The sequence below is a fragment of the Manis javanica genome, chromosome 17, assembly GCF_040802235.1.
Source record: "Manis javanica isolate MJ-LG chromosome 17, MJ_LKY, whole genome shotgun sequence".
NCBI classification, from domain to species: domain Eukaryota; kingdom Metazoa; phylum Chordata; class Mammalia; order Pholidota; family Manidae; genus Manis; species Manis javanica.
The window spans coordinates 29318972-29330632 of record NC_133172.1 but is presented as its reverse complement, the minus strand read 5'-3'; the positions used below and the strand labels follow the sequence as shown (position 1 = coordinate 29330632).

The following is an 11661-nucleotide window of genomic DNA, read 5'->3' as shown; positions in this document are numbered from 1 at the left end:
ATTCTGAGTCCATCCAGATTCCTATTAACAAATTCGTTTGTTATCACTCGTGCACTCAAGCATGTATGCAGTTAACAGATATTTTCTGAGAATCTACTTTTTGTCACTTGTGCTTCTAGGTTCTAGGGATACAGTGGTGTCTTGCCTGAGGGTTTCAGCCCTGGACAAGTTTGTTACGGAATTAGTGAGACTGAAGAATGACAACGAAACGTTCTTGGTATAAAAGGGTTTATTACCTGACTTTATTCCCATAGTGGCATGTCAAGCACTAGAATCATGTAAGCATCCAGCAGTCCTCAGGTCTGTAATCCTCCTCTGTCTCTACCTCCATCCAGAGCACTGGGCAGGGCTCTTTATATAGTGACTCAGTCAATAATAGCTTATGGCCTAGCAGTAGGCCAATTGCATCATCAAGCAGGTTAGGTTCGGGTGAGGATCCTGGCCATAGGCACTTCCATTTTCTCCACAAGTGGTGAAAAGATAGTGATTGGCTCCATTGACTTTCCTGAGGAAAATGAACTTAACTAAATAATCACACAAATGAGTAAATATAATTAAAGCTCACACTTAAATGAATACAATGAAGAGAATGATTAGTGCAGGATTAGAGATTGAATGGGGCCAGCAAAGGGGTTATGGATGAGAAGGCAGGGTTTCCTAGTGGATAGGAGCTAACATGACTGAGAATAGGGAGGTTCCAAGTGGGAGGTACATTTTGTGTAAAGCAGCTGAGATGGGCTGCAGGAGCAGGGAAGCCAGGGCAGTGCAGTTAGAATGTAAGATAGGCGTTAAGAGTGGGGACGAGCCTGTAGAGGTGGAGTGGGGGGAGTGCCTTGAATTACAAAGGCCAGTTAGGAACAGGAGAGAGGGAGCAGGAGAAGGTAGGAGATAGCATGTCCCAAGAATGGCACAGAGCAGATTCCATGGACTAAAAGAGGCTGCCTGAGGACTTAAGTACTTGAATAAATAATGGAAAGCCTTGTAGTGAAGGCAAAGAGTTTGGGATTTACCCTAAATTCAAGGGGAGGCCACTTAAGTATTTTAGAGGGAGAGCAATAGACTTGATAATTTTTTTAAAGATCACAATGGGTAGACAGTGGTGAAAATCAAAGAGCAAATACTACACACAACACCATGGAACATCTTAGAAAGGTGATAAATTTAAAAAGCAACCCCAGAAGACTACACATTGTGAGATTCCATCTTTTCAAAGCTCAAAACAAGCAAAACTATGTTATATATTATTTGAGGATACAGAGGGGATGAAAGAATTTTTTTTTTTTTTAAGTTTAATCTTCATTATAATATTTTCGCCACCACTTTCTTTTCTTTTTTTTTTTTTTTTTTAAGTTTTGGCTTTAACTTTTATTTATTTTTATTTTTATTTTTATTTTTTTTTGAGAGGGCATCTCTCATATTTATTGATCAAATGGTTGTTAACAACAATAAAATTCAGTATAGGGGGGTCAACGCTCAATGTACAATCATTAATCCATCTCAAGCCTAATTCTCGTCAGTCTCCAATCTTCTGAAGCATAACGAACAAGTTCTTACATGGTGAATGAATTCTTACATAGTGAATAAATTCTTACATGGTGAACAGTACAAGGGCATTCATCACAGAAACTTTCGGTTTTGATCATGCAATATGACCTATAAACAATCAGGTCAAATATGAATATTCGTTTGATTTTTGTACTTGATTTATATGTTGATCCCACATTTCTCCTATTATTATTATTATTTTTATTTTTAATAAAATGCTGAAGTGGTAGGTAGATGCAAGATAAAGGTAGAAAACATAGTTTAGTGCTGTAAGAAGGCAAATGTAGATGATCAGATGATCAGGTGTGTGCCTATGGACTAAGTATTAATCCAGGCTAGACAAGGGCAGCAAGACATCCACGGATGCAGAAGATTTCTCTCAAAGCAGGGGGGGTGAGGTTCTGAGGCTCACCTCTGCTGATCCCCAAATTCTCACCTGATGGCCCCCCTGTGACTGTGCCTGTCTTAGGTTGTTCCTCCCTTGAGGAATCTTACCCGTCTCTGGCTAACCAGTCATCTTCCGGGGCCATACAGGGAAATGTAAAGTTGGTAAGTGAGAGAGAAGCCATATTGTTTGCAAAGGTTAGCTTTTTACTTCTTTGCAGATTTATGCCTTGTGGCTTCTATGCCCAGCACTTGTCTCGAGGTATCTTTACCACCTGGAGGAATTATGATACTCGGTAAATTCGATATGAGGCACGAATTCTATTTAAGGGTTGTAATTAGAAAGGAAGAAGAAAAGCTATAGATGTAGCATATGAAGGAAACATGGGAGGATTGATTATTTCTTTGACATATCTTCTTATATAGTACCTTAAGTATGTATAGGTTTTAAACTACTAACTAATTTGCACACACATATTAACGTAATAGGAATACGGTGACATAAACAAAGCAAATCTATAATTACCATCCATCTCCAGTGAAGCCAAGAAAACCATTTAGGCACCCTAGGCATTTGTGAAAATTTATCTATGATATGATGGATATTGTCCAACTGTACTTGAACCATCAGACAAATTAAAGCAGCCCATTTCTGGGATCTGTTCACATCCCATATGTTCTTTTAACCATAGATAGTCTATAGTCATGAGATTTTGGAGTGCTACAACTTGCACCCCTCCCAACTCCTGGTTGAGTTCCAACAGTACAGATCCGGTCAAATTCGTTGTCTCACTGTATGCACATGTCAGCCTAGACATCTCCCTCCTCATTCTTATGGCAAGTCCAGGAGATGGTGGGCTGGATGCAGCCACAACCGCAGCATCGTCCGGATCCCTGTGGAGGCTTTTTGATGATCATCCCCTGGCACAAGTCCTCCAGAGAGTGCTGATGCCGGAAGCTCCTCCTCATATCGTATCTTAGTTCATTTTCTGGGTATCCAAGCTAGGCCTTGATCTTCTGCGTAGAAACAAACAGACCCTTTGCCCACACTTTGACATGCCCTCTATACCACTGTGCAGAACTCATTGGAGGTCAGCACACAGTAACTGCTATTTTTTTTTTTTTTAATTAAGAGAAAGGAATATTATCAGAAAAGAGTACCTCCATAGCTGATCATCTGACACCCTTTAAGTGATCAACATTAAGGATATTTAAAGCATGCGTTTATCTTTGATTTACCAATAGTTTTATCCTGTTAAGGAGTAATCCCGCTTTCTTTCTTTCTTTTTTTTTTTTTTTTAATTTTTAATCTACACTTACATGAAGAATACTATGTTGACTATGCTCTCCCCTATATCAGGTCCCCCCTAACAACCACATTACAGTTACTGTCCATCAGCTTTGCAAAATGTTGTAGAGTCACTACTTGTCCTCTCTATGTTGTGCAGCCCACCCTCCCCTTTCTCCCTCCCCCCATGCATGCTAATCTTAATACCCCCCTTCTTCTTCCCCCCCTTATCCCTCCCTGCCCACCCATCCTCCCCAGTTCCTTTCCCTTTGGTACCTGTTAGTCCATTTTTGGGTTCTGTAATTCTGCTGCTGTTTTGTTCCTTCAGTTTTTCCTTTGTTCCTATACTCCTCAGATGAGTGAAATCATTTGGTATTTCTCTTGCTCCACTTGGCTTATTTCACTGAGCATAATACTCTCCAGCTCCATCCATGTTGCTGCAAATGGTTGGATTTTTCCACTTCTTATGGCTGAGTAGTATTCCATTGTGTATATGTACCACATCTTCTTTATCCATTCATCTACCGATGGACATTTAGGTTGCTTCCAATTCTTGGCTATTGTAAATAGTGCTGCGATAAACATAGGAGTGCATCTGTCTTTCTCAAACTTGATTGCTGCGTTCTTAGGGTAAATTCCTAGGAGTGGAATTCCTGGGTCAAATGGTAGGTCTGTTTTGAGCATTTTGATGCACCTCCATACTGCTTTCCACGGTGGTTGAACTAATTTACATTCCCACCAGCAGTGTAGGAGGGTTCCCCTTTCTCCACAGCCTCGCCAACATTTGTTGTTGTTTGTCTTTTGGATGGCAGCTATCCTTACTGGTGTGAGGTGATACCTCATTGTAGTTTTAATTTGCATTTCTCTGATAATTAGCGATGTGGAGCATCTTTTCATGTGTCTCTTGGCCATCTGTATTTCTTTTTTGGAGAATTGTCTGTTCAGTTCCTCTGCCCATTTTTTAATTGGGTTATTTGTTTTTTGTTTGTTGAGGCGTGTGAGCTCTTTATATATTCTGGACGTCAAGCCTTTATCGGATCTGTCATTTTCAAATATATTCTCTCATACTGTAGGGTTCCTTTTTGTTCTATTGATGGTGTCTTTCGCTGTACAGAAGCTTTTCAGCTTAATGTAGTCCCACTTGCTCATTTTTGCTGTTGTTTTCCTTGCCCGGGGAGATATGTTCAAGAAGAGATCACTCATGTTTATGTCTAAGAGGTTTTTGCCTATGATTTTTTCCAAGAGTTTAATGGTTTCATGACTTACATTCAGGTCTTTGATCCATTTTGAGTTTACCTTTGTATATGGGGTTAGACAATGGTCCAGTTTCATTCTCCTACATGTAACTGTGCAGTTTTGCCAGCACCATCTGTTGAAGAGACTGTCATTTTGCCATTGTATGTCCATGGCTCCTTTATCAAATATTAATTGACCATATATGTTTGGGTTAATTTCTGGGGTCTCTAATCTGTTCCACTGGTCTGTGGCCCTGTTCTTGTGCCAGTACCAAATTGTCTTGATTACTATGGCTTTGTAGTAGAGCTTGAAGTTGGGGAGTGAGATCCCCCCTACTTTATTCTTCTTTTTCAGGATTGCTTTGGCTATTCGGGGTCTTTGGTGTTTCCATTTGAATTTTTGAATTATTTGTTCCAATTCATTGAAGAATGTTGCTGGTAATTTGAGAGGGATTGCATCAAATCTGTATATTGCTTTGGGCAGGATGGCCATTTTGATGATATTAATTCTTCCTAGCCATGAGCATGGGATGAGTTCCCATTTATTAGTGTCCCCTTTAATTTCTCTTAAGAGTGACTTGTAGTTTTCAGAGTATAAGTCTTTCACTTCTTTGGTTAGGTTTATTCCTAGGTATTTTATTCTTTTTGATGCAATGGTGAATGGAATTGTTTTCCTGATTTCTCTTTCTATTGATTCATTGTTAGTGTATAGGAAAGCTACAGATTTCTGTGTGTTAATTTTGTATCCTGCAACTTTGCTGTATTCCGATATCAGTTCTAGTAGTTTTGGAGTGGAGACTTTAGGGTTTTTTATGTACAGTATCATATCATCTGCAAATAGTGACAGTTTAACTTCTTCTTTACCAATCTGGATTCCTTGTATTTCTTTGTTTTGTCTGATTGCCGTGGCTAGGACCTCCAGTACTATGTTAAATAACAGTGGGGAGAGTGGGCATCCCTGTCTGGTTCCCGATCTCAGTGGAAATGCTTTCAGCTTCTCGCTGTTCAGTATAATGCTGGCTGTGGGTTTATCATATATGGCCTTTATTATGTTGAGGTACTTGCCCTCTATACCCATTTTGCTGAGAGTTTTTATCCTGAATGGATGTTGAATTTTGTCAAATGCTTTTTCAGCATCTATGGAGATGATCATGTGGTTTTTGTCTTTCTTTTTGTTGATGTGGTGGATGATGTTGATGGATTTTCGAATGTTGTACCATCCTTGCATCCCTGGGATGAACCCCACTTGGTCATGGTGTATGATCCTTTTGATATACTGTTGAATTCTGTTTGCTAATATTTTATTGAGTATTTTTGCATCTACATTCATCAGGGATATTGGTCTGTAATTTTCTTTTTTGGTGGGGTCTTTGCCTGGTTTTGATATTAGGGTGATGTTGGCCTCATAGAATGAGTTTGGGAGTATTCCCTCTTCTTCTATTTTGTGGAACACTTTAAGGAGAATGGGTATTATGTCTTCTCTGTGTGTCTGATGAAATTCCGAGGTAAATCCGTCCAGCCCCGGGGTTTTGTTCTTGGGTAGTTTTTTGATTACTGTTTCAATTTCTTTGCTTGTAATTGGTTTGTTTAACTTTTGTGTTTCTTCCTTGGTCAATCTTGAGAGGTTGTATTTTTCTAGGAAGTTGTCCATTTCTTCTAGGTTTTCCAGCTTGTTGGCATATAGGTTTTCATAGTAGTCTTTAATAATTCTTTGTATTTCTGTGGAGTCTGTCGTGATTTTTCCATTCTCATTTCTGATTATGTTGATTTGTGTTGACTCTCTTTTTCTCTTAATAAGTTGGGCTAGAGGCTTATCTATTTTGTTTATTTTCTCAAAGAACCAGCTCTTGGTTTCATTGATTTTTGCTATTGTTTTATTCTTCTCAATTTTGTTTATTTCTTCTCTGATCTTTATTATGTCCCTCCTTCTGCTGACTTTAGGCCTCCTTTGTTCTTCTTTTTCCAGTTTTAATAATTGTGATGTTAGACTATTCATTTGGGATTGTTCTTCCTTCTTCAAGTGTGCCTGGATTGCTATATACTTTCCTCTTAAGACTGCTTTCGCTGCATCCCACAGAAGTTGGGGCTTAGTGTTGTTGTTGTCATTTGTTTCTATATATTCCTTGATCTCTATTTTGATTTGTTCATTGATCCATTGATTATTTAGTAGCATGTTGTTAAGCCTCCATGTGTTTGTGAGCCTTTTTGTTTTCTTTGTAGAATTCATTTCTACTTTCATACCTTTGTGGTCTGAAAAATTGGTTGGTAGAATTTCAATATTTTGGAATTTACTGAGGCTCTTTTTGTGAGCTAGTATGTGGTCTATTCTGGAGAATGTTCCATGTGCACTTGAGAAGAATGTATATCCTGTTGCTTTTGGATGTAGAGTTCTATACATGTCTATTAGGTCCATCTGTTCTAGTGTGTTGTTCAGTGCCTGTGTGTCTTTACTTATTTTCTGCCCGGTGGATCTATCCTTTGGGGTGAGTGGTGTGTTGAAGTCTCCTACAATGAATGCATTGCCGTCTATTTCCCTCTTTAGTTCTGTTAGTATTTGCTTCACATATGCTGGTGCTCCTGTATTGGGTGCATATATATTTAGAATGGTTATATCCTCTTATTGGACTGAGCCCTTTATCATTATGTAGTGTCCTTCTTTATCTCTTGTTACTTTCTTTGTTTTGAAGTCTATTTTGTCTGATATTAGTACTGCAACCCCTGCTTTCTTCTCACTGTTGTTTGCCTGAAATATGTTTTTCCATCCCTTGACTTTTAGTCTATGCTTATCTTTGGGTTTAAGGTGAGTTTCTTGTAAGCAGCATATAGATGGGTCTTGCTTTTTTATCCATTCTATTACTCTATGTCTTTTGATTGGTGCATTAAGTCCATTTACATTTAGCGTGACTATTGAGAGATATGTACTTATTGCCATTTCAGGCTTTAGATTCATGGTTACCAAAGGTTCAAGGTTAGCTTCTTTAGTATCTTACTGCCTAACTTAGCTCGCTTATTGAGCTGTTATATACACTGTCTGGAGATTCTTTTCTTCTCTCCCTTCTTATTCCTCCTCCTCCATTCTTCATATGTTGTGTGTTTTGTTCTGTGCTCTTTTTAGGGATGCTCCCATCTAGAGCAGTCCTGTAGGATGCCCTGTAGAGGTGGTTTGTGGGAAGCAAATTCCCTCAGCTTTTGCTTGTCTGGGAATTGTTTAATCCCAGCATCATATTTAAATGATAGTCGTGCTGGATACAGTATCCTTGGTTCAAGGCCCTTCTGTTTCATTGCATTAAGTATATCATGCCATTCTCTTCTGGCCTGTAGGGTTTCTGTTGAGAAGTCTGATGTTAGCCTGATTGGTTTTCCTTTATAGGTGACCTTTTTCTCTCTAGCTGCCTTTAAAACTCTTTCCTTGTCCTTGATCCTTGCCATTTTAATTACTATGTGTCTTGGTGTTGTCCTCCTTGGATCCTTTCTGTTGGGGGTTCTGTGTAATTCCATGGTCTGTTCGATTATTTCTTCCCCCAGTTTGGGGAAGTTTTCAGCAATTATTTCTTCAAAGACACTTTCTATCCCTTTTCCTCTTTCTTCCTCTTCTGGTATCCCTATAATACGAATGTTATTCCTTTTGTGTTGGTCACATATTTCTCTTAGTGTTGTTTCATTCCTGGATATCCTTTTATCTCTCTCTATGTCAGCTTCTATACGTTCCTGTTCTCTGGCTTCTATTCCTTCGATGGCCTCTTGCATCTTATCCATTCTGCTTATAAATCCTTCCAGGGATTGTTTCACTTCTGTGATCTCCTTCCTGACATCTGTGATCTCCTTCCGGACTTCATCCCACTGCTCTTGCATTTTCCTCTTCATCTCATCCCACTGCTCTTGCATTTTTCTCTGCATCTCATCCCATTGCTCTTGCATTTTTCTCTGCATCTCTGTCAGCATGTTCATGATTTTTATTTTGAATTCTTTTTCAGGAGGACTAGTTAGGTCTGTCTCCTTCTCAGGTGTTGTCTCTGTGATCTTTGTCTGCCTGTAGTTTTGCCTTTTCATGGTGATAGAGATAGTTTGCAGAGCTGGTACAAGTGACCGCTGGAAGAGCTTCCCTTCTTGTTGCTTTGTAGCCTTTTCCTGGGAGAATAGCGACCTGTAGTGGCTTGTGCTGGGCAGCTGTGCGCAGACAGGGCTTCTGCTTCCTGCCCAGTTGCTTTGGGGTTTATCTCCGCTGTTGCTGTGGGCTTGGCCTGGCTGGGGCTGTTCCTCCAAAATGGTGGAGCCCCGTTGGAGGGGGAGCGGCCAGGAGGCTATTTATCTCCGTAAGGGGTCTCTGTGCTCCCTGCTGCCCGGGGGGTTAGAGTGCCCAGAGATCCCCAGATTCCCTGCCTCTGGTCTAAGTGACCTGTCCTGCCCCTTTAAGACTTCCAAAAAGCACTCTCCAAACCAAAACAACAACAGCAACAATGAGAGAGGGAACAGAAAGAACGAAAAAAAAAAAAAGGAAAAAACAAGCGATTTTTTTTTCTTTTTTTTGTCCTCAGGTGCCGGTCCCAGGCACCCACTCACTGGTCCTGCTGCCCTGTCTCCCTAGCACCAGGGTCCCTGTCCTTTCAAGGCTTCCAAAAAGCACCCACCCACCGGTCCCGCAGGGAAGGAACGCTCGATATTCTTTGTCATCAGGCACTGGTCCCAGGCACCCGCTCACCAGTCCCGCCACCCTGCCTCCCTAGCACCGGGGTCCCTGTCCCTTTTAGGCTTCCAAAAGCACTCGCAGAAAAGAGAAAAAAAAAAGGGGAAAAACGCGCGATTTTCTCCGTCCTCAAGTGCCGGTCTCAGGCACCCGCCCACCGGTCCCGCAGGGAAAAACGTGGGATATTCTTTGTCCTCAGGCGCCGTTCCCAGGCACCTACTCACCAGTCCCGCCACCCTGCCTCCCTAGCACTGGGGTCCCTGTCCCTTTAAGGCTTCCAAAAAGCGCTCGCCAAAAAGAGAAAAAAAAAAGGGGGAAAACGCGCGATTTCCTCTGTCCTCAGGCACCGGTCTCAGGCACCCGCCCGCCGGTCCTGCAGGGAGAAACGCAGGATATTCTTTGTCCTCAGGCGCTGGTCCCAGGCTCCTGTTCACCGGTCCCGCCACCCTGCCTCCCTAGCAACGGGGGCCCGTCCCTTTAAGGTTTCCAAAAAGCGCTCGCCAAAAAAAAAAACCGCTCCGGTTTCTTTCCACCCGCCGGGAGCCGGGGGGAGGGGCGCTCGGGTCCCGCAGGGCCGGGGCTTGTATCTTACCCCCTTCGCAAGGCGCTGGGTTCTTGCAGGTGTGGATGTGGTCTGGATGTTGTCCTGTGTCCTGTGGTCTCTATTTTAGGAAGATTTTTCTTTGTTATATTTTCATAGCTCTATGTGTTTTTGGGAGGAGATTTCCACTGCTCTACTCACGCCGCCATCCTGAAAGAATATTTTTTAAAGTGAGCTATAAACATAACATTCAGGATGGTGGTTACCTCTGGGAAGAGGACAGGAGGTGAGGTAGGTGACACATAGGTAGTCACCAGGTTTGTGTCCTAGTCCTTAAGTTGGATGGTTGGTTTGAGTGTTCATTTCATTATGATTTATCATATAATACACACATATAAATTACAATCATAATACATATAATATGTCATACATTATATTTAAGAGAAAAATGGGTCATTCTGCCTACTGCATGGAGGACAGATTTGAGGGAAACACGAGAAGAAGCAGTGAGACTAGTCAGGGGCTATTTCAGTCTCTCAGGCAAAACATTTCAAATCTTCCACTGTGCACACTCCAGGAGGTCTGAAAGAGGGTCCAGAGACCACCAGTAGCATCTGCCCAGCACCTGGCACCAGTCTGTATACATAGTAGACAGTAAAATTTTCCTTAATAGAATCATGAACAAGTACAAAGAATGGCTAGATATGTTAAACTCAAGACACAGACTCACAACAATAATTGAACTACCAACTCTGCGGCAGTTCCATGTTTACAAATCACATTCACATTCATTGTCTGCTTTTTCACCCAACTACAGGAGATGCATGCATCACATGAGAGGTAAAATGATAGACAAGCCACAGCATGGTGAGGGTTCAGCTGGAACAGGACCTAAACTGGCATGCTCTTTCCACTGTATATTGATTCCTCTCAAACACCAAACATAAACAGTTACCTTGAATACCATCCCACCTTACTCTCAAACCACTCTGTTTCAGCTCTGTCACATTTTTCAAGTATCTTTTGAACTCTAAGCCTTTAGACTTTGTACATGCACACACACATATATATATATATATTGCATACATAGTCTCTATATAATTATCTGATTCTGTTTGCCCATCCCCAACAATTTCCTCAGTTTATTGAGGGCAATATGTAAGTTTTCTCCTTTTTTTTAAACCTATAAAATAGTGGGTATGTGAGCATGTTGTGGCCCTGCCACCTGTCACCTAGTGAGTCACCAAAACTGATCCCGGTACTCTAGTGGCTAGGTGGGTCCCTTTCTCTCCTCAATACTTTAGGCTGAATGCTCAGTTAATAATAAAGACTTTCCATGTATTAGGAGATTATTACTCAGACAAAGCTCTTCAAAACTAGCTATTTACTCTTGATAGAAATTTCCTAAAGTCAGCCCTGAAACCAGACACACAGTCATTAATTTTCCTTTGCACTCTGGTGTAGTGATGTCCAGTTCACCTGATGCTAAGACACCTGATTTCATCCTACAGGGGCCCTGCATCCATTCTGTAATCATGCTAATTATAGTCCAGGATACAGTTCACCCTTGAGAATATCAGAAATTTATGGGTAAGTTAGGAAGCCACTAAGATTCAGGATCTAGTCCTGGATCCAGAAGCAGAACCACAGAACTCAGGCAGAATATAGAATTTTGAAGTGTGTGTATGCAAGGTCAGAAGTGTGAGACATCAGTCTGAACTACCAAATGCAGGTAGGAATGTAGAAAAGAAGCTACAGGAGGAGTTGGTAAGTGCCATATTCCAAAGTTCACATGCTTAAACAGGTTGACACTGCAGAAAGAAGCCAACCTCTAAGGAAGAGGAGTTTTTTCTAAAGACCTTAAGCACTTAGTGGGTTCCTTTTTTTAGAATAAAAACTGTTCATTTCTGCTAAGCATTATGTGCTAAGCACCACTGCAGGCTCTTTACATGCATAGGCTCACTTAATCTACAAAAATGACTTA

The 11661-nt window shown here is 41.1% G+C and overlaps 1 long non-coding RNA gene across 1 annotated transcript in view; it reads right to left on the bottom strand.

Moving 5' to 3' along the window:
• Positions 1-225: 225 nt before the first annotated feature.
• The window catches only part of LOC108384142 (uncharacterized), a 35252-nt gene continuing 23816 nt past the window's right edge, over positions 226-11661 (bottom strand). Inside the window, exons 4-5 of the long non-coding RNA XR_012126745.1 lie at positions 9729-9887; positions 226-505 (exon numbers count right to left, since the gene is read on the bottom strand). This is a non-coding gene — a long non-coding RNA (uncharacterized lncRNA). The remainder of the gene's footprint in view (positions 506-9728; positions 9888-11661) is intronic.